Source organism: Canis lupus, chromosome 32 (genome assembly GCF_048164855.1).
Source record: "Canis lupus baileyi chromosome 32, mCanLup2.hap1, whole genome shotgun sequence".
NCBI lineage: Eukaryota > Metazoa > Chordata > Mammalia > Carnivora > Canidae > Canis > Canis lupus.
This window is the reverse complement of record NC_132869.1, coordinates 40,328,208-40,349,258: the sequence shown is the minus strand read 5'-3', so window position 1 is coordinate 40,349,258 and position 21,051 is coordinate 40,328,208. Positions and strand designations below refer to the sequence as shown.

The window sequence follows — 21,051 nt, the reverse complement described above, 5'->3', positions numbered from 1 at the left end:
GGGAGAAGCAGGCTCCATGCACCGGGAGCCCGACGTGGGACTCGATCCCGGGTCTCCAGGATCGTGCCCTGGGCCAAAGGCAGGCGCCAAACCACTGCGCCACCCAGGGATCCCTCATGTGAATTTTTAAAAATACCATTGATAACATGGAGTTTAATTTTAAGCACTTAGATAAATGCCTTTTTAAACTTGTTTGTGAGGTTTTTGTGGATTTTTTTTTTCAGAACTCCTAATTTTAGTTGGTAAGGAAGGAAACCTCTCCAGTAAAATAAGTTGATTTATAAATTGTTAGTTTTATAGGCATATATATATATGTATGTAATCTAAGTTTAAAGTGAAATATTGCAGTAATTTTATGTAAAAACATTTCTGTGTACACCATTATCTGTTTTTCAAGAATTTATTCAATTTAGGAGAGGGAGTCAAGATTTGTACCTAATTCCAGTTTACTATGTTATCCAAAACGGAGAGTAGGCCTAACTTTTTGTTTGTTTTTATGAACCTAATTGAGGTTATTTTGACCTGAATGCTCAGAACTATTAATTGGTCTGTTTAGAAATGAGGTTTAAAGAATTTCGTAAGTATCTACTTTTATTTGCATGCAGTAAATTAGCGGGAGACATGTTAAATGTTCCTCACCCACCTGCTGGTTGTTTTGTTTTGTTTCTTGTTTTTGTTATATTTCAAGCTTAAAAACCCAGTCCTGTCTTTTCATTAAAACAGATTGTGGTTAGCTTTGATGGAATTCTCTTCTGTTAAGTTCCTTGTACTAAAAAGTAGTGAATGGTATTCTTTTGCATTTCTGAAAACAATTATGGAATGTTTTAAGACTGGCTTTCTTTCCAAATAATCCTAATTACCAGAAGCTTATGGTATATTTTATGGTATTTTCCAGAAATATATCAGTTTAGATATGGTTTGTTTCCCTTTGTTTTATCTTAGTTTATATCATTGTTAAATCCAGGAATTGCTTCAAATTGACTGGACAATGACATATAAATGAGATGATGTTGAAATCACTCTGAAAGTGTTAAGGTTCTGTATATTATGTCAGTTTCTATTATCAGAAAACATGAAGTTACAGATAGTACCAATAGTTTTAATCCTATCCAAATGTATACTCACATTTTATTTTTTTATTTTTGAAAGATTTTATTTATTTATTTATTCATGAAAGATACAGAGAGAGAGGCAGAGACACAGGCAGAGGGAGAAGCAGGCCCCATGCTGGAAGCAGGACATGGGACTCCATCCTGGGTCTCCAGGATTGCACCCCGGGCTGCAGGCGGCGCTAAACTGCTGCGCCACCAGGGCTGCCCTATACTCACATTTTAAAAGTGATTGAGTATAAAAGTACTGTACAAAACAAAACATCAAGTCCTTTTCTGATAGAATACTAATAAAGGAAAATGTTCCATATGTATGATGCTGTAGTAAGAAACATGAGTGTAATTGTGTATATAAATTGTTATGCCATTGATTCTCTTTTCTTCCTGATATAGTATTTGAAAACCACTTTGACTAGATAATGTCTAAACTCCCTTCCAGTTCTAAAATTACACAATTCTATTGACCTTACAGCTTAGGTACCTCTAATGAGTAAAGGGCCTAGAGAGAGAATGCTTTATGTTTTAATGAGTGTTTAGAAACCTAACTTTTTGGAAATAAGAAAAACTGATTTTGAGGCAGGTACTGTTTACTGCCTTGTAAACCTACTTCAGATATTTGTAGTTTTTGTTTCAAGGAAGGCAGAATGGTGTGTTATAGAGCTCTTATATTAAACTCACTGGGAAAATTGCCAGTCTGAATTAAAGAAATAAAATCACTGCCAGGTAGGTAGATATTTTGTGTTCTTTCTATTGGTTGAAAAGTAGTTGACTATTGTAGAGGCAATGAAGAGACAGTGAGGCACACATGAATAATTGTATTTATGACTTTCTCCTGTCTCTTATGTATTTTTTTTAGACCTCTAAATCTTTCCATTATATTTGAACAAGGCAATCCAAGTATTACCTGAATTAAATCTAAGAAAGTTCCTAGATTTATAGTCCTTAGAAACAATATGTTCAAGTCTCAATTTATAAATTTATTCATTATATTTCTTTGTATTTAAATAAACCCATTTCCTTGTTTCTTTTTTTTATATTTTTGTTAGAATTTCAAACATATAAAAAATAGTAATAAACTCATACTCATCATCTAGTTTCAAGAGTTATAACTACATCCTTGCTGCTTATTAATTTAAACATAACCTGAAAAATTAACATTACAAACTAAAATTTTCTACATGTTGAAATGCAGTTAGGAGGGATTAGCTTATATTAGTAAAATAGAAAAAATTTGGTTCACAATTATGTTGAAATGATTCTAAAAATATAAAAGCTCTTTAGAAAAAGACTTTCACACTTTTGTTTGTGATCCAGAAATACAGATTTTGTGACTGAGTATATGCATAAGTCTATAGCATTTTGTACAATATCTGCACTCTGTAATGTATATAAAGAAAGCTATTGTGACCTTGTATCTCAATTTCATAATTCATTAATGGGTGATGAGACACAACAGCATTTTCTACTATGGAGTGGTTTTAGGTTTTTTTGTTTTATTTTTTATATGCCATGTTAGTCTGGAACAATATGATGATGTTATTGTAAACACAATAAGGATTTTCGTGAGGCATTTGTCAGTAATATCAACATGTACTGTTAATAAGGAAAATATAGTATTGTTGAATTAATACATTAGCCATTAGTTATAGAATATTGATTTTTTTTTCCCTATCTGAACTTGGGACTTGGGGGAAGCTATAGTAATTTGAGTATCATAATCAAAGCATAAGTTTTCTAGTATGTTCAGTTGTCCTTTTCTTTTTTTAAGATTTATTTGAGAGAGAGAGCATGGGAGGGGGGAGTGTGGAGGGGCAGAGGGAGAGAGAGAACAATCTCAAGCCGACTTCCCACTGAGCACAGCACCCAATGCAGAGCTTGATCGCAGGGCTTGATCTCAGGGCTCTGAAACCATGACCTGAGCCAGAATTAGAAGTCGGATGCTTAACCGACTTGACCTGAGTCACCTAGGGACCCCTATAGTCCTTTTAAATTAGAACTTAGGTTCCTTATTCCCTAGTCCCTGCCTTTGAGTTATTGGTTGAGTACAGGGCTGGGAGTACTACCTGTTATTTCAGAGCTGAATGCTTACTCTGATACCCTTGTTTGAGGCACTTTGCTGGTGACAATAGAATGACTTGAGCACTGGCCACAGGAAAAGGGAAAAGGAAAGCAGAAGCAGATCCTGGAGTAGCAAGTTTACTCATTTTTAGACACTGCTTGGAGAAAAAAGGGCAACAATATGTCCTTGTTCTGTGTTGGCAACTATCTGAATACTTTTCTTTCTCTTCCTGTCTCCTCTCTCTTTCTTTTAAATACTTTTAAAGTAATCTCAACACTCAAGGTGAGGCTCGAACTCAATACTCTGAGATCTGGAGTCACATGCTCTACTGATTGAGCCAGTGAGGCACCCTTGAAATACTTTTCAGTCCATAGATTGAAGGAATAGGTTAAATTTAACTCAGGATTTTTTGATTATACAAGTTTAGGACCTTAGAAACCATCGTGGAACAACTGGAAAAATAGCATAGCAGCTCCAGCATTGAAATTATATTTGTTAATGATGAATATCAAATCATTCACCAAGGAAGATGAAATAAATGGCTTTAATGCAAACCAGGAAACTGCTACTTAGAAAAGAGCAACTATACGGAGGTTTCAAATAACTTGCAGGGAACTGTCATTGAATTACCTTTAGACAAATAACCTAGTGATCGTATATCAAAATTATGGTACTACTGACAGTTGTTTTTTTATTTTTTATTTTTTATTTTTTATTTTTTTTAAATTTTTATTTATTTATGATAGTCACAGAGAGAGAGAGAGAGAGGCAGAGACACAGGCAGAGGGAGAAGCAGGCTCCATGCACTGGGAGCCGACGTGGGATTCGATCCCGGGTCTCCAGGATCGCGCCCTGGGCCAAAGGCAGGCACCAAACTGCTGCGCCACCCAGGGATCCCTTATTGTTTTTTTATACTAGGATAGAACTCCAAATAATTATGAACACATTCCAACCACATTTGAGATAAAATGCAGATAATTCTACATTGATGGTTCCATAAGAATTAGAAGAAAAGCCTGAAGGAGCTAAATTTAGGAAAAGGGAGCACTAGGGGGATGGGATTATCTATTAATACCTTCAAGGTAGCAGTGTAAATGAAGTAAGGGAATTAGGCAGTCTCCAAAGATGAATGGGCTGTATTGAAGAGCAGTAGCCTAGAGCATGAGGAAGAAAAGGGTAGGTTGAGTATTAAGATGATTTTAATGAAACTAGCAGAAGAATAGTTGTTTGCACTCACTCATTGTCAGAGCCATTTATAAGTAGGGCAAAGAGCTGGTTGGGAGGAGAGGGACCTCATAAAACAAAAGGGAGGACTTTCTTTTACATCTAGTACTTAGATGTACTTGGCTTAACAGCTCCATAATAGGAAAAACCTTTATGGAAATGAAGAGGAAGTGAAATGAATTTCCAGACGTTTCTAAAGGTCAGAAATTTGTTTTTAACAGTAAAATTCTATGATGATGAATTCAAGAAAAATGGCAGATTAACTTTGGAATCCATTAAAGTAGCTTTTAGGATCCACCTGTAACACTAAGAATAGAATTCTGTTTATTATAACCTTCACAGACAACTTTTTTTGTTTAGTTATCAAAAACCTATGCTATGAAACTTTTCCAATTTGTATTTTACACAGAAGCATAAACTTCATAAGAGTTTATACTGCATGTACCTAGTAAAAGTTTAACAACTGGCTCTTAGAAAATAGGCTTTGTCTTTTATATGGTAAATGTCAGCTCTTAAAGTCTTATCAACAGGAATAGAGCACGTCCAGACTAACTCTTTAAGACTTCATTGGTCAAAATTCTGCTGTGACCAAAGCCCTAGCCTGTTCTTTGAGTGCTGTAATACTTTGGTAGAGGTGAAAGCTCACTTTAATTAGTTCAGAGTATAAGGTTGCCAGATATGATGTAGGATGCCCAGTTGCATTTGAATTTCAGATAGCGAAGAATTTTTATTTGCTAAATTTGCAACATTAGAAGAATGTCATTTTTTTTTTTTCTATTTTGGTTCTCTGTTTTAGAATTTAAGTGACAAAACTTCTTGTAATTTGATGAGTTTTGTGTATTAAAAGAAATCTTTTTAAAGTAGATTTAATATGACCAAAATTGTCATTAAAATGTGCATATTGCCATATTGCAAATTTTGTATGAGAAAATATATTTTAGGGTAGTGTTTTGTTTTGGTTACATCACATTTCTAGATATGTTTTTTTTCAGTTCTGTTTTATACGACAGAGTAGGGTTTTTTATTTATTCTTTAAAAATTGAAGCTATTTTCAGGAAGGATGTGAGCACAAGCTTCCAGATTGTTTTGTTGTTTTTGTTTTTTGTTTTTAGCAGTTCCCCACCCTCTTCTCCCCTTACCTAAAATCTTTTAAAATTTAAGGCACTGTTGCCTGAGGGCATATGATAAAGATGATACTGGGGCTGTTCAAGGATTGTCCTTTTTCAGATTTTTACCCTGGGGCTTGCAATATATTTGCATTCTTGGCTTGGAAAAAGAGAAGTATATGAATGAAGATGTGACTGACCACACACCATTTTCCTAGTGGGCTCTGTTCTAATTTTCACCTCCTGAATTATAACCACCTGATTTAGAGAGTGAAAAAGCAGATGTTAGCTCTGCAGTTGAGGGATGTGATTTTTTTACAGTTTTTTTTTTTTTTTTTACAGTTTTAATACTAAAAAAAAAAATCATGGTTTCATGAGCTTTAGTTACAAGGCCTTTGACCAGAGGTGTGTTGCTGTATATTAGTAATTCAGTATAAGAGATTTTACCTTATGTCCTTTTGGTTTGAGCCAGGGTGAGGCAGCTAGAAAAATAATAAGAATTACTAGGTTCCAGGGTGGGGACACCTGAGTGACATAGTTAAGCATCTGACTCTTGGTTTTGTTTTCTTTATTTTTAAAGATTTTCAATTTATTTATTCATGAGAGACACAGAGAGGTAGAGACACAGGCAGAGGGAGTAGCAGGCTCCTCCCAGAGAGCCCGATGTGGGACTTGATCCCAGGACCAGAATCATGCCGCTGAGCCACCCAGGTGTCCCTGACTCTTGAGTTTTTGGCTCAGGTTATGATCTTGGGGTCCTGAGATTGAGCCCCATCTGACTCTGCTCTTGGCATGGAGTCTGCTTGAGATTCTATTCATAATCATACCTATACTTACACATATTTATTTGAAGTATATTTAAGGCAGTTTTAAGAAGTGTTCAAAATCATGGTTTTTATGAAACTAGAAAATTAGTATAGTTTAAATTTGATGTCTAACACTCAGTTGGAGACCATATTACAGGATAAATAAACTAATAGACTCTGTCCCCACTATAAATATAAAATGTAAATAAAAACTGGGTTAAAAATGTTATTTTGTAGGACAGTGTAGTTGAGTAGAAAAAGCCCTGGATTTGGCAGTAGCCTTGAATTCCTATTTCCATTTTAGTTGCTGTGGTTTCTATTTTTAAAATTAGTATAATAATCCATAGGGTTTTCATTAAATTAGATGATAATTTGTGGGAAAGTGCTTTATAACCTGCTATTTTGTAAAGTGGCGTGTACGTATAGCTTTGAGTTACAGGGCCCTGTACTTTATAAAAGTATTTACCCTTATAGGTTAACTGCAACTCTGGTGGTTCATAGGAAATTGAAGAGGAAAATAAAGTGCTAATGAGAAGGGCAAGATTATTTCAAGGTTGGTTTTTCTGACAAATGATTATATCTTAGAATGTGCATTTTATTTTGTTACTATTTTTAGAGGTGGGGGAGGGGCAGAGGGTGAGAGAGAATCTTAAGCAGTCTCCACACCCAGCATGGAGCCCAACTGTGGGCTTGATCTCACAAGCCTGAGATCATGACCTGAATCACAATCAAGAGTTGGATGCTTAATTGACTGAGCCATCCAGGTGCCCCTATTAATTTTTTTAAGACTGTTTCACTGAATCATCCCCCTTCTCCTGGGAAGGCTGATACTGAATTTCTGTAATCTTTGAAGTGTGCTTCCCAGTACTGCTGTCATCTCCAGTTAAATCTGGGTATAGGAACATCCTATTATCCCTCGTCCCCATCCCCTTCTTGCTCTAGATAGATGACAGAAGGTAAAGTCAAGCATATTTTGTGTCCTGTTTCTTATCTTTTTTTTTTTTTAAGATTTTATTTATTCATGAGAGACAGAGAGAGAGAGAGAAAGGCAGAGAGAGAGAGAAGCAGAGACACAGGCAGAGAGAGAAGCAGGCTCCATGCAGGGAGCCCGACGTGGGCCTCGATTCCCAGACTCCAGGATCACACCCTGGGCCAAAGGCAGGCGCCAAACCACTGAGCCACCCAGGGATCCCATTATGTCATGTTTCTTAATACATTTTTGTGACTCTCCTTTAAAACCCTGAATGAAATTCATAGATGTTTTACCCTACCTACAATTTAAAAGAAAAATGCAGTGACATAAATGTAATATAAAGGGGAAAATAATAATAAAATACTTGGTTCAGTCCAAATGTTCAGGCATGGCCGCACAGGAAGGCAATGAGGTAGCCTACCATTTATATTCATATGTACAAGAACCAAGAATGTGACAGCTACAAATGCAGACTGACGTAGTCCTGCTGTAAAGGTGACTCAAATACCACAGTGGCACGGCTACTGATAATATCATTTTCTGAGAAGGTGAACAACTTTTGGTGAAGTGCCAAATGAAACAAAGTCCAGTCTATTCTTACTTTACATGGTAATTGCATTCCTGGAAAATTGAGTGATGATTAAAACCATTTAAGAATGCTATGTGTGTTATATTTAAAACAGGAAAAAAAAATAAAACAGGTTCTAGGCTCAGAACAACTTTTTGATCTTGAATGCCATTTGAAAGTTGTGTAGGAAGAGGGACATGTAAGACATTTCCTACTTTGTGGGATGTTGAGGATCTCTGGTCTTGGCTCACTAGAGGCTAGTAGTGCTGTCTCAATCATGTGTCAACCAAAGATACACCCACAAATTTCTAGACTGCTCCATAGAAGGCAGAGCAGTCTCCACTGAAAATATTTTCACGATTCTCTCTACTTATAGATATTCTCAGATATGGGATTATAGAACCTAGTCCCCAGGACAACCATTGGTCAAAGCCACACCTCTTCTAGGAATGGAAAGGCAAGCAGAGCAGCTGTTCACTTGTTTTTATTCTTTTTGTTAACATGTTTTAAAGCAGAGGCTGCAAACTCATTTATCACAGGAGCTAGGCAAGTACGGTTTGCTAAACTAGAAAATACAATACATGCTTTGGCTGAAAACACTGCAAGTTGGACTTCTAAAATTACTGTACTGCTCAAATCAAACTGTCAGTGGGCCTTATTTGCATGCTCTTTACCAAAGGATTATATTATGAATTTTGAAACATGAGATGTTGGATTAGAGTCCTGATTTTTGGCAATTCTTTTAATCCCTTTTTCCTTACCTGTGAATTAGGTGAATACACACCTTGCAGAGTCGTGTTAGAATGAGAGTGCATACCTCAATTACCTAGCATGATACCTAACATGATATGGGTTTGATAACATTTTTTGTCACTAATATCCTTTCAGTTCTCTTGGTTTATTTTTTAATCTGAAAGCTAGCTGTGTGTTTTACAGTGATTATGAAATTTGAAATCTCTAATATGGGAGATATTCGCCCCTTTTTAATAGAAACAAGGAAGTAATTAAAATGAAATTTTTTGGTTAACACGCAAACCATCAAACATCTAAGGTCTTTGGAGCCTGGTGCTGGTAACACAAAACATGCTAATTCCAAACTATTTCAGTAGATCAACCTTCTTAGTCTTTCAGGTTGGCTTTCAACTTTAGCATAGCAGTGATGTTTCTAGCAATGCTATATTACCTATCTATTTATTTCTAAAGGTTTATTTATTTGAGAGAGCATGAGGCAAGGAGAAGCAGAGGGAGAGGAAGAGAGAAACCTCACTAAGAGAAGACCCTGACATGGGTCCTGATTCCACAACCCTAAGATCATGAGTTGTGTGGAAACCAAGAGTCAGGTGCTTAACTGACAGTGCCTGCCACCTAGGTCCCCTACAGTGATATTTATTTTTGAACGAATGGTGGAGCAGATAATATCACTAGTACTACAGTACTTTATTGCACCTTCAAAATTAGATTATGCCATAGTAGTGACATTTTCATAGTTGTTGCCTGAATTAGAAATTGAGCAACATGATTTTCACCAGGAAACTTAGCTATATGATTTTCTTCCAATTGTTCAGCGAATGTTTTAAAAGTTCCACCTTTTCTTGGTTCTTGTAAAATGCTTTGAAGGAACGTATGTCTTGCTGTACATCTTGTTTTCATACTTTAGCAGCATTTTTTTCTTCTTTAGGCAGTAAGACGGGGACCTAAATAATTAAGGCAATGTAAGAAACATTTGCTTTTATTCCTTTATTCCCACCCTCAGAATTCTGTTGTTCGTCTTTGTTTTCTTCCACAATATGATTTTGAGTCCTTTTTTAAGAGCTTTGTACTTTAGTGTTGTGTGTGTGTAACATGTAAGTTGTATATTTTTAAGTCCTTTTTTCTATTTTTTCTTTTTTTTAAACTAAAAGTTGACGATTTTATTTTCACATTTCACAATACAAATGAAAATTGCCCTTTTTTTTTTTGTCCCACTACTCCCCTGCAAAAACTATTCTCTCTTTGATAGGAAGTGGAAGCAAGTTTTCCTTGTCATGCTGTTAGAACACCCAGAGTCACAGCACATGATCTCCTGGTGAAGTAGAACAAGTAATATAAAATGAATATAAAGAGGTTCCTGTCTCCTTATCTGCCTGGTTGAGTCATTCCTGGCCTAGTGGGCATCATCATGGCACGGGCAGGAGGTCTCATCATTGGGGGCCCAGGCATCATTGGCATGTGCCCTCCTATAGGTGGCCTCATTCCAGGAGCAGGTCCCACTGGCATCATCCAAGGAAGAGGAGGGCCCATCATTGGCATCATGGGAGGGCCCTTCATATGGGGGGCTGGCATCATACCAGGGCGAGGAAGACCCAGGAGACTGGGGGGAAGTGGGATCATTGCCCCTGGAGGAGGAGGAACAGAGAATGGAGTAGGAGGTATCTTTCCTTGTTGAAGTGCAGCAGTTGTTTTGTCGATCAGGCTCTGAGCCTGCTCTTCCATCCATTTCTAGTAGTCTTTCACATTCTCTTTGTGTTTCCTACCACTGCAGTGTGTCTTTCTCACAGATGGAGAGTCATGGGTGAGGTATGTGTCGTAGTAGTCACAATAAAACTTATGTTTTAAGTTATGTTACTTATAGCTTTAAGGTATAGGTATGTTGCTCAGCAGGCCGTTGGCCACTCCATCCCATGCCGCCCGGAAATGACCTATTTTTTCTATCTTGATTTTAGTTCTTACCCATACCTACTTGGTCTTAACCCTTCTGGTATCTTCCATTGTTTCTAGATAAACATATGGTACTAATAAATTCATTTTAAAAAAATATTTTATTTATTCATGAGAGACAGAGAGGTGCAGAGACACAGGCAGAGGGAGAAGTGGGGCCCATGCAGGGAGCCTGATATGGGACTTGACCCCAACGCCCTGGGCCAAAGGCAGGCGCTGAACCACCCAGGTGTCCCATAATTCTTTGTCCTGTTTTTTTTTTTTTTTTTTTTTTTTAATCTTTTGAGGCAGAGGGGTGGCAAATTTATTCTACTTGTCATATGTGAAGTTTAGTTGACTCATGTTTTTGTGCTGGAGTGTTAGCATATTGTGACTTCTGGGTATTTTTGCTTTTCCTAATAGCTGTTTAATGATTTTCATTGTATGATGGGGATTTTTCTAACGTGCTCTTAAAATCTTTTAATCCCCACAAGGTCATAATGTCCATATTTTTTAGAAACAGCTCAGCTAGTCTTCGAGACCTAGTTACAAAGGAAATTAATTTCTTGTAGAACTGAGGACATCAAGGCAGAAAGCATTCCAGGCAGGTGGCTAGTAATGAATATTGATTATAAACTATAAGGTACTTGCTGTGGGCTGGTAAATTTTAGTGCTTCCCTGCAAAGCTACCACTTACTGTGGAGTGCACATGAAACATTCTGAACTGTCTGCCTATGGAGCATATAATTTGCTACCCAGTGGCAGGTAGACATTAAAATTCAATTATGGGGTGAGGGTGGTGCTAGGGGTAATCGGACTTTACAGCTGTTGGATGAAAGGGCACATTTTGATGTACATTAAAAAAACCCACCAGAGTATACAGAGTAATAGTTCTTACTTTAGGAACAACATTAAACTATACTGAAAATTGCTGAGAAATTAAAAATTGCTGAGAAATTACCATTTGAAGTATGAGATGGCTGGAACTTGTATTTCAGTAACAGGTATGTATATTTTAGCAGCTTTAAAGTCAGAATGGGAAAGAATTTGAGTGGAATGTGTTCTTAGTAGTGCCTTAGAGTGTCACCTTACCATTCTGCAACACTGTCCTTTGTCACCTTAACAGCTCAAGAATTGTACCAGGTCTTAAATTCTCAAAACACACCATTAGAAAAACTGATGGGCCCAGTAGTACCAGGGGAGCTTAAGGTAACCGGATACATAAGCTTGTTAGCCATATCTACCTAAAATAAAATGAATTTTTCATCAGGTTGAATTTTCAAAGGATAGATACAACTATAGGAGGGAATATTACCAGATAGAGGATAAACCTTCTTCCTGGGGTGGTGGCTAACCATTTTGAAATGCAATTATTTAAGTTTTTGAAAAAAGGAGAGAGTTACTGGATTAAAAAAATTATGAAAGGACTTGCTTACATGGTAATTTCAAATAATACCCAGGTGTATAAGGTAAAATATTAAAGTTCCTCCTTTTATGCCTTGATTCCCACTCCCCAGGAACAAGCACTATTAGTAGTCTATTGTGTATCTTTTCAAAACTTGTTTTATGTATACTTATAATTTATAGACTGTGTAAAGCTCTAGTAGTATTAATTATGATATAATTTATCTTGGTATTTATAGCCTTTTTTGAATATGGTAATTGAAGTGACAGGTATTTTCACTTATGTAGGTGTATGGAGCCTCTAGAATACATCTATTGTTACTCATTGTTACTGAAAGGAGTTACGTTGATGATGACTGAATTCTTTATATTGAAATTGGTCCACTGAGAGGGCCTTTTTCATCTGAACAGGGAAAAAGCTCTATTAAATGTAAAAACAATATATTACTGTATTTTCACCCTGAGACAATTTTTTTTGGCAGAAATCTTGAATGTTCACACATTTAATATCCTGAGACAACTCTAATTTTTAGTGAAAGCATTTTGGATTCAATTTTGCTGTCTCTTTTCAAGAGAAGCAGCAGTATTTTGTTGGTATTTGGGAGACTAGGTAAGTAAATAACCTGATTGTCCACCTCATTGTGGAGGTGGAGGTACTACATAATCATGGAGTTAGAAGGTAATGAAGTTCTGAAACAAAGATGATCAGAGTACAAATAAGTAATTATGAAAGGAGAAAAGAACGGTTTTGGATTGTTGACTGAATTTTGGGATTTCTTGAGGAATCACAGGGGAACAGGTTTTAGTGGATAGAACATTAGTGAACAGGATTTGGAATACTTGGATTCTAGGAAGGGTGCTGCAACTGAATTAGAGCTTCTTAGGACCATGGTATATGTTAAGTGTCAGACTGGGGCAAGAATTAGATTTAAGTTTTCAACTTTTAGCAGCTAAAGTTCTTTTTTTTCTTTTTTCTTTTTATTCAAAAATTAAGTAGAATCTTAGTTTCTTAATTAGATAAAAGTAGAGAGCTGTTTAGAGAAAAGGGATATTCCTAATTGTTCTAAAAACTCCTTAGGATTGGAGGAGCGGAATTTTAAAATTGATGAAATGGGTGACTTCTTTGTAGGCCTACTAATGAAGCAAAAATATATATATTTTTTTTTTTGCACAAGATATCTTACCTTTGGTTCACGATCTACTTGCTCAGTCTTGATATCTGCCTGGGAGAGGTCCTGTGGATACTTTGCAAAGTCAGTGATTGAAATATTTATACTAATGAATTTGTCCATAGTTGACGTAAGAATAAGAGGTGATCCCTGTAAGCAGAATCTACAAAATAGCACAAAGATAATCATTTTACGACTTGGTAAAATATTTTTTGTTGCAAGATTTGTTAGACTCTTTAAGAGAAAGACGTGCTTGTCATTTGCCTCGAGTTTCGAAATCCAAGAATATGCACAAGATAGGCATACAGAGGTATGCTGTTAGGTCCCTGCCTGGAAAAGGATTGAAGTGCTGTTAGTTTTCGTCCTTAAGTGGGGGGAAATATTCAGTGTTTGGTTTTAGCAACCACTTTGGAGATCTGCCAGTAAGTAGAAATCTACTACTAAGTTTCAGTTTACTAGTTAGGAACACTTAAAACAATAGGTCACACAGTAATGCTAAGTACTTTTGAATTTCCATATAGGTAGTTTAGATGATTGGGGATGGATGTAAATTCATAAAGGCCTGACCTGGGAGCATTGATGAGGAAGAAGTAGAACCCACTGTGTGATAGTCATTTTACGATAAAATACTTCTGGGTTGCATACTGTATATAGGATGATATTTAGTTCTTGTCCATAGTAAACAAAATATTGCTGTCAGGCAAAATAGCGTAGTGTTTTGAACTCTGGAATAATAATTGCCAGGTTGTGCATCTTACTTCTGTGTATCTGTAGAATGGCAACAACAACTGTAAGCAGTAGACTGTATTTTAATGAAGTGAGTTAGACTATGTATTTTGCACTTTGCTTGACATATATAAATGATCAGTAAGGATTAGGTGCTGTTTTTTTTTTTTTTTAAGATTTTATTCATTTATGAGAGAGAGAGAGAGAGAGAGGCAGAGACACAGGCAGAGGGAGAAGCAGGCTCCATGCAGGGAGCCCGATGCAGGACTCGATCCTAGGACTCCAGGATCACGCCCTGGGCGGAAGGTGGCGATAAACCGCTGAGCCACCCGGGCTACCCAGATTAGGTGCTATTACTATTATTATTTTTAAAGATTTTATTTATTTATTCATGAGAGACACACAGAGAGAGAGAGAGAGAGAGAGAGAGGCAGAGACACAGGCAGAGGGAGAAGCAGACTCCATGCAGGGAGCCCAACGTGGGACTTGATCCCGGGACTCCAAGATCACGGGCTGGGCCGAAGGCAAACACTAAATCGCTGAGCCACCCAGGGATCCCCCAGATTAGGTGCTATTATAATGAATTTGTTTTCAGAGAAATGCAGTTAAATGTTAATGTTCTTTCCCTCATAAAGGATTTTCTTAAAGGTTATCTTTTCAAAGAAGAAATTTCTAGGCTGTTTGTTTTTGATTCTGGGAAGTTTACAGGGAAATCTGAATTTCCTTCTCTTTTGGGATAGATGATGGGTGGCATCATTACCTAATTTGGAAAAGAATGGGAAAGTTGCATTCCAACTGTAAAGTAAAATCTCAAATCAAAATCTGTTTTTATTTTTTAAAACCAAAAATCTATTTAAATTCAATTTTTATTCCCTTGCTTGTTAGTATTAATGGATGCATGGCAAGAAAACAAACTGGCATTAGGGATTTGATTTTTTTAAGTAAAAGTAACTTTTAGAGGGATCCCTGGGTGGCTCAGCGGTTTAGTGCCTGCCTTTGGCCAGGGGTGTGATCCTGGAGACCCGGGGTCGAGTCCCACGTCGGGTTCCCTGCATGGAGCCTGCTTCTCCCTCTGCCTGTGTCTCTGCCTCTCTCTCTATGTCTATCATGAATAAATAAATAAAATCTTTTTTTTTTTTTTAATTTTTTTAATTTATTTATGATAGTCACAGAGAGAGAGAGAAAGAGAGGCAGAGACATAGGCAGAGGGAGAAGCAGGCTCCATGCACCAGGAGCCTGATGTGGGATTCGATCCCGGGTCTCCAGGATCGCGCCCTGGGCCAAAGGCAGGCGCCAAACCGCTGCGCCACCCAGGGATCCCTAAATAAAATCTTTAAAAAAAAAAAAAAAAGTAACTTTTAGGGCATCTTTGGTAAATTCAAATATACCATAGTCTAGTTTTCTACAATTTAGGATTCTGTTGATACTCAGAAAGATGACTGATATTGTGAAAAATTCCACTAATCTAAGAGATAGTTTCATTCATTATACTGCTCATTAACATGCTAATTGCTAGTACATTTTAAATTGTTAATTGGTTGAAATTTAATGAAAGGGTTTTATCTTTAATCCTCAGTTAATGAGAATTGTGTTTCACAACATTCTTTTAACAAATATTATTGACTTATTATATATACAACAAGGCATTGTGGGGATACAAAATTAGAGACCTATTCTTGTTTCCAAATAATTCACAATTATTAAAATATACTCTCACACAAGCACAGTACTGCCTTATGCATCTTCATGGATTCATAGAACTGCATGCATTTCAGTTTATTGACCACTTAAATTTATAGAATAGTAGCTATTATATTAGAAAAGACATTAGAAATCATCTATTCCAATCTTATGATTATACAACTGAGGTTTCAGATTAAACATATATATTATTAAATGGAACAATTTCTGTACATTATTTATACTTTCCTTAAAGTTACAATTTAAATTGGTATGTCTAGCATTTTATTACCATTAAGTTTGGCATTCATTTCTGAAACACTATCAGAAATACATTTTAGAGAGTTAATACTAGCCTAATCTTGGCCTATTTTGTACCAGGGTTTGTAATTTTACTAGATATGATAATACTCTTGGACTACTAAATAGGGAACTACCTTTGCAATATTGGGTTTCAGTGATCTTTGTATACTCTCATTTAAAACCAAGGCCGTAGAGCTTGAATATCTGTGCATACTTTATAGTAAGGCAAGGGATTCTTGTTAATGGGGGAATTGTCTTAGCTAAGGATGATATAGAGACTAAATAATATTGAATGTAGGAGAATAGGGTTGAGGACTTACCAGTTGTGATGGGGGGAGACCCTAGAAATTTGGAGGTGCTTTGTAGGACTAGATATATTTAAATCTGAGGTATAGGTGTTTTAATAGAGGGGTTCTTGGAAAATTATTGCTCAGAGTTCTTGGGAAAAGTTTTTAAATCACAAATAATACTGTATTTAGAGTTGAAGTTTAATTGACCTGGAGTTTTATTCTGAAATAGCTCCATTCTAATTGCTTGATTTTACACTGCACAACCTCCAGGTTTCTCATTAGTAGATAATCATAATTCTCAATTGGTGCCTGTTGCCCCGTCACAATTATTCATAGCATCCCTTTTCACTCTTAAAAGTGTCCTGGTTTACTTGGTGATTTTTTTTTTTCTTTTTTGTAAGTAGGCTCCATTCCCAGCATGGAGCCCAATACAGGACTTGAACTCACGACCCTGAGATCAAGACCTGAGCTAAGATCAAGAGTCAGACACTCCAAAAAAAAAAGTCAGACACTCTACTGACTGACTACCCAGTGCCCCAAAAGTGTTCTGGTTTAGATAATAAATTTTGTGGTTGCCTTATCCATAAGTGTAATATCTGCCCTTGGGTACTTAATATGATGAAGGTATATGAAATGTCTTCCTGTGTCAGGTAATATGTTTTTCCCTAAGCTAAGAGATTTCTGTTTAGTGGAGTTAGGAGGGCATTGGTAAAGATAGTCTCATGGGAAGTCTGGGTGATCTCAAGGTTTTAGATGATTTATAGGCTAGAAAAGAGCCCTGTGTTTTCTGTGCTTGCATCAGAAACACAAGATGGGTGCATATCACTTAGCTTCTCTGGGCTAAACTAAATTCTCATTGTTCAGAGGTAGTTTTGCATTTATGTGTCATTAAAAAAAATTTATCAGCAATCAGGCATGTGGGTGGCTCAGTTGGTTGAGTGTCGGACTCTTGGTTTCAACTCAGGTCATGATCTCATGGGTTGTGGAGTTGAGCCCCGAGTCAGGCTCTGTGCTCAGCGAGGAGTCTGGTTGAGGATTCTTTCCCTCTGCCCCTCCCCCTACTCACATGTTCACATGTGTGTGTTCACATGCATGCGTTCTCTCTCTCAAATCTTTATAAAAAAATTTATCTGCAATCAGGTACTAAATGGCAAGGGCAAACACATCTTAGTACATGATTATAAGTATTTTTCAGTTAGTATATTTAATTATTTTTAATGGGCTTTATTTTTTAAAGCGGTTTAGGTTCATAGCAAAATTAAAAAGTACAGAGAAGTAACTGTATATCCTCTGCCCCCGCCCACACATAGAGCCTTTTCCACTAACACCATTCCATCAGAGTGGTATATTGCTTACAATCCGTGAACCCACATTGATACCACATTATCACCCAAAGTCCATAGTTTAATTAGAGTTGATTCTAAGTGTTGTACATTCTAGGGGTTTGGGCACATGAAATGACCTATATCCATCCATCTTTGTAGTATATAGAATAGTTTTGCAGCCCTAAAAAATTCAGTGTTCCATTTGTTCATCCTTTCTTTCCCTCCGCCTTAGCCCCTGGCAGTTTGATCTTTTTATTGTCTCCACAGTTTAGCCTTTCCTACCATGTCATATAGTTGGAGTCATAAAGTATGTAACCTTTTCAGATTGGCTTCTTTACTTAATAATGCATTTAAGGTTCCTCTGTGTCTTTTCATAGTTTGATAGCTCATTTCTTTTTAACACAGGAATATATATTTAATTTTAATAAAGTGTTCATGATACTCTCTTTCTGAACAGTCTTAGTAAATTCCACAAGTAGGATTTTAATTCTTTTTTAAAGATTTATTTATTTATTCATGACAGACACAGAGAGAAAGGCAGAGAGACACAGGCAGAGGGAGAAGCAGGCTCCTCGCAGGGAGCCTGATGTGGGATTTGATCCTGGATCTTGGGATCACGACCTGAGCCAAACAAAGGCAGGCGCCCAACTGCTGAGCCACCCAGGTGTCCCAGATCTTTAATTCTTTTGACAGCAGATTGAATGTATGTTAAATTCCCATTAACGGGGTTAAAATTGCTTGTTGCTTTAAGAATTTGTACTGTGGCTCCCCTCTTCCCTGTTTAAACATAAAACTTTTCTTCATATTGTATTGCCCCTTTTGGAGATGCAGCTGAAATTCCAGGAATGAACTATAGCTATGTAAATTGTTGAGAAATTGAGAGAAATATAGATCTTCACGAAGTATGTAATACCAAATATTCCTTAGACCCTATTGCTTAATCTTACCATAGAAATAATTTTGCCATTGTCATGACAAAGTAGTGGGAAAGCTTGCAATTTCAGTACAGTGTCAATATGATTAATAGGTGAAGGAATAAAATTTGTCTCATTTCATAACTCATTTTTAAAAATTCAGAATAAGACTGTTTTACTGAATATCTTTAGTTTTTTAAATTGCGAGACCATCAGAGTCTAGATGGAGTAGGGGAATTCCCTATTCTAGGCTATTGTCAAAGCGGAGACTCTTGGTCATTTGCCTGTGTGTTATTGTCTTTATTTTCCAAATTCATGTCTGGTTAATCTTTATAGAAATATTGAAGAGGGGATGCCTTGGTGGCTCAGTGGTTGAGCGTCTGCCTTTGGCTCAGGAGGTGATTCTGGAGTCCTGGGATCAAGTCCCACATCAGGCTCCCCGCTGGGAGCCTGCTTCTCCCTCTGCCTGTGTTTCTGCCTCTCTCTCTCTCTGTCTCTCTCATGAATAAATTTTTTTTAATTTTTTTTAAAATTTATTTATGATAGTCACACAGAGAGAGAGAGAGAGAGAGAGAGGCAGAGACATAGGCAGAGGGAGAAGCAGGCTCCATGCACCGGGAGCCCGACGTGGGACTCGATCCCGGGTCTCCAGGATTGCGCCCTGGGCCAAAGGCAGGCGCCAAACCGCTGCGCCACCCAGGGATCCCTCTCTCATGAATAAATTAAAAGAAAGAAATATTGAAGAGGACCAGAAGGCGAGGAAAAGAACATAAGCATTGCAGTATGTCATGGAAAATAGGAGCTACATTCCTGGTGATTCCGCCCCCCCCCCCCCCCCCCCATTCACTTGTTCTGTGGCATATTGGTTTTGTTTCCAGTACTTTACTGCAGAGTGTAGGGTCATAGTTGGTTTAGTGTTGGGCTTTGGGCTGAGATTCCATACATTTTCCTTGTCAAAAGTTGAGAAAATTTGGTTGAGATTAAGTATTAGCTTCTGCCCAAGAAAAAATGTTTCCCAAGATAATCTTTGGAACTGGGATTCCTGGGTGGCTTTGCCATTGAGTATCTGGTTTTGGTTCAGGACATGATCCGGGGTGCTGGGATTGAGTCCTGCAGCAGGCTCCCTGCAGGGAGCCTGCTTCTCCCTCTGCCTATGTCTCTGCCTCTCTCTGTGTGTCTCTCTCATGAATAAATAAATCTTAAAAAAAAAAAAATCTTTGGAACCAAATAGGTGCTGTTTTTATCAAAGGTTAAGGATTTTTTTGTAAACATGAATGGCATTAGGCATTGTCCTCAAGGAAAGTTGCTATTACTTTGGGGGCTTCTGGCATGGATCCTGTGCCTTGTATCTGAGTCATTAGCAGGAAGAACATGAGAAGACCCTTCTTTTATATCTTCCAAACCAAAATAATAAATTATTTATCTGACCTTATTAGAAGTTGTCCAGATAGCGGAAGGGAATTAATTCCTATTTTGGTGTATTTTATCCTAGCAAAAGTGTATTGCATTCAGTGGTGAATCATTTGGAAAGAAGTGTAATTATGTAGAAAGTTCCATTCTCAGTTCCTTTTTCATCCTCCCTGAGTGAGCTCATCTCCTCCCTTGGCTTCAACTTCCATCTAAGCTGATAATTCCCAAGTGCGTATTTCCAGCCTCCACCTCTCTTCTGAATAACAGATCCATATTTTTAACTACATCTGAACATCTCACCAGCATAGCTTATCCTGTATATATCTCCAAAGCCAACTCTCAGTTCGTCTTCCTTTTCCATTTACAGTATCACTCTTCACCCTGTGGTCAACAATTTTTGTTGATTCATTCCCTTAAACATTTCTCGCATCCATCACTTTCTCACCATTTCTACAGCTACCCTTACTTAGTTCAGACTGATGTTTTTTGTTTGGACTATTAAAGGAGTTTTCTAACTCCTTTCTTCTAATCTATCCATTATACTGCCACCAGTCAGGCCAGTCACACTGCTTGTTCTATAGTAAAAAGCCCAGGCTTCTTAGCCTGCAGGAGGCTTGTCATTCTCCCTAAACTGTGAGGTTTTGAGGTTATAAACTGTCTCATTTTCCTGAGTAGCATGAGTACTTAACAGGTGCTTGGATATAAAAGCACTCAGAAAATGTTGATTTTTTTTTTTCCCCCAGCTGTATCTAGAATCGTTACGCCACTGTTCAATGCAGTGCTTATAACTGTTTCCTCTTGCTTACAGCAAGACCATCTCCCCTCTCCCCGCAACTGACAAGGCTAGACAGATTTCATGCATAAGTTTTCTGTGCATTTATCAGCCCTGTCCCGCAGCAAAATTAGCTATTTCTTCTATGTTCCCGTGGTCTTTTGTAATCTGTTGTAGAAGTAGCTATTATCATTTGTATTGTATTTTGGTTATTTTTCTGTGTCATGTCTTAAAGATTTAGCTCTCTTTATTTAGGAACAAAGTTTATTTTAATTATCCCTGTGGGGACTCCTGGGTGGCTCAGCGGTTGAGCATCTGCCTTTGGCTCAGGGCATGATCCCAGAGTCCTGAGATCGAGTCCCACAAATGGGAGCTTCCTGCATGGAACCTACTTCTCCCTTTGCCTATGTCTCTCTCTCTCTCTCTCTCTCTCAGTCTTTCATGAATAAATAAAATCTTTTTTAAAAAATTTATCCCGGGATCCCTGGGTGGCGCAGCGGTTTGGCGCCTGCCTTTGGCCCAGGGCGCGATCCTGGA

At 37.4% G+C, this 21,051-nt stretch overlaps 1 protein-coding gene and 1 pseudogene across 4 annotated transcripts in view; one reads left to right on the top strand and one right to left on the bottom strand.

Moving 5' to 3' along the window:
- NPTN (neuroplastin) overlaps window positions 1-21,051 on the top strand; it is a 70,063-nt gene that overhangs the window by 5,567 nt on the left and 43,445 nt on the right. The gene's annotated exons all lie outside the window — the stretch shown is intronic.
- LOC140622561 (U1 small nuclear ribonucleoprotein C-like) lies at window positions 9,793-13,217 on the bottom strand (annotated as a pseudogene).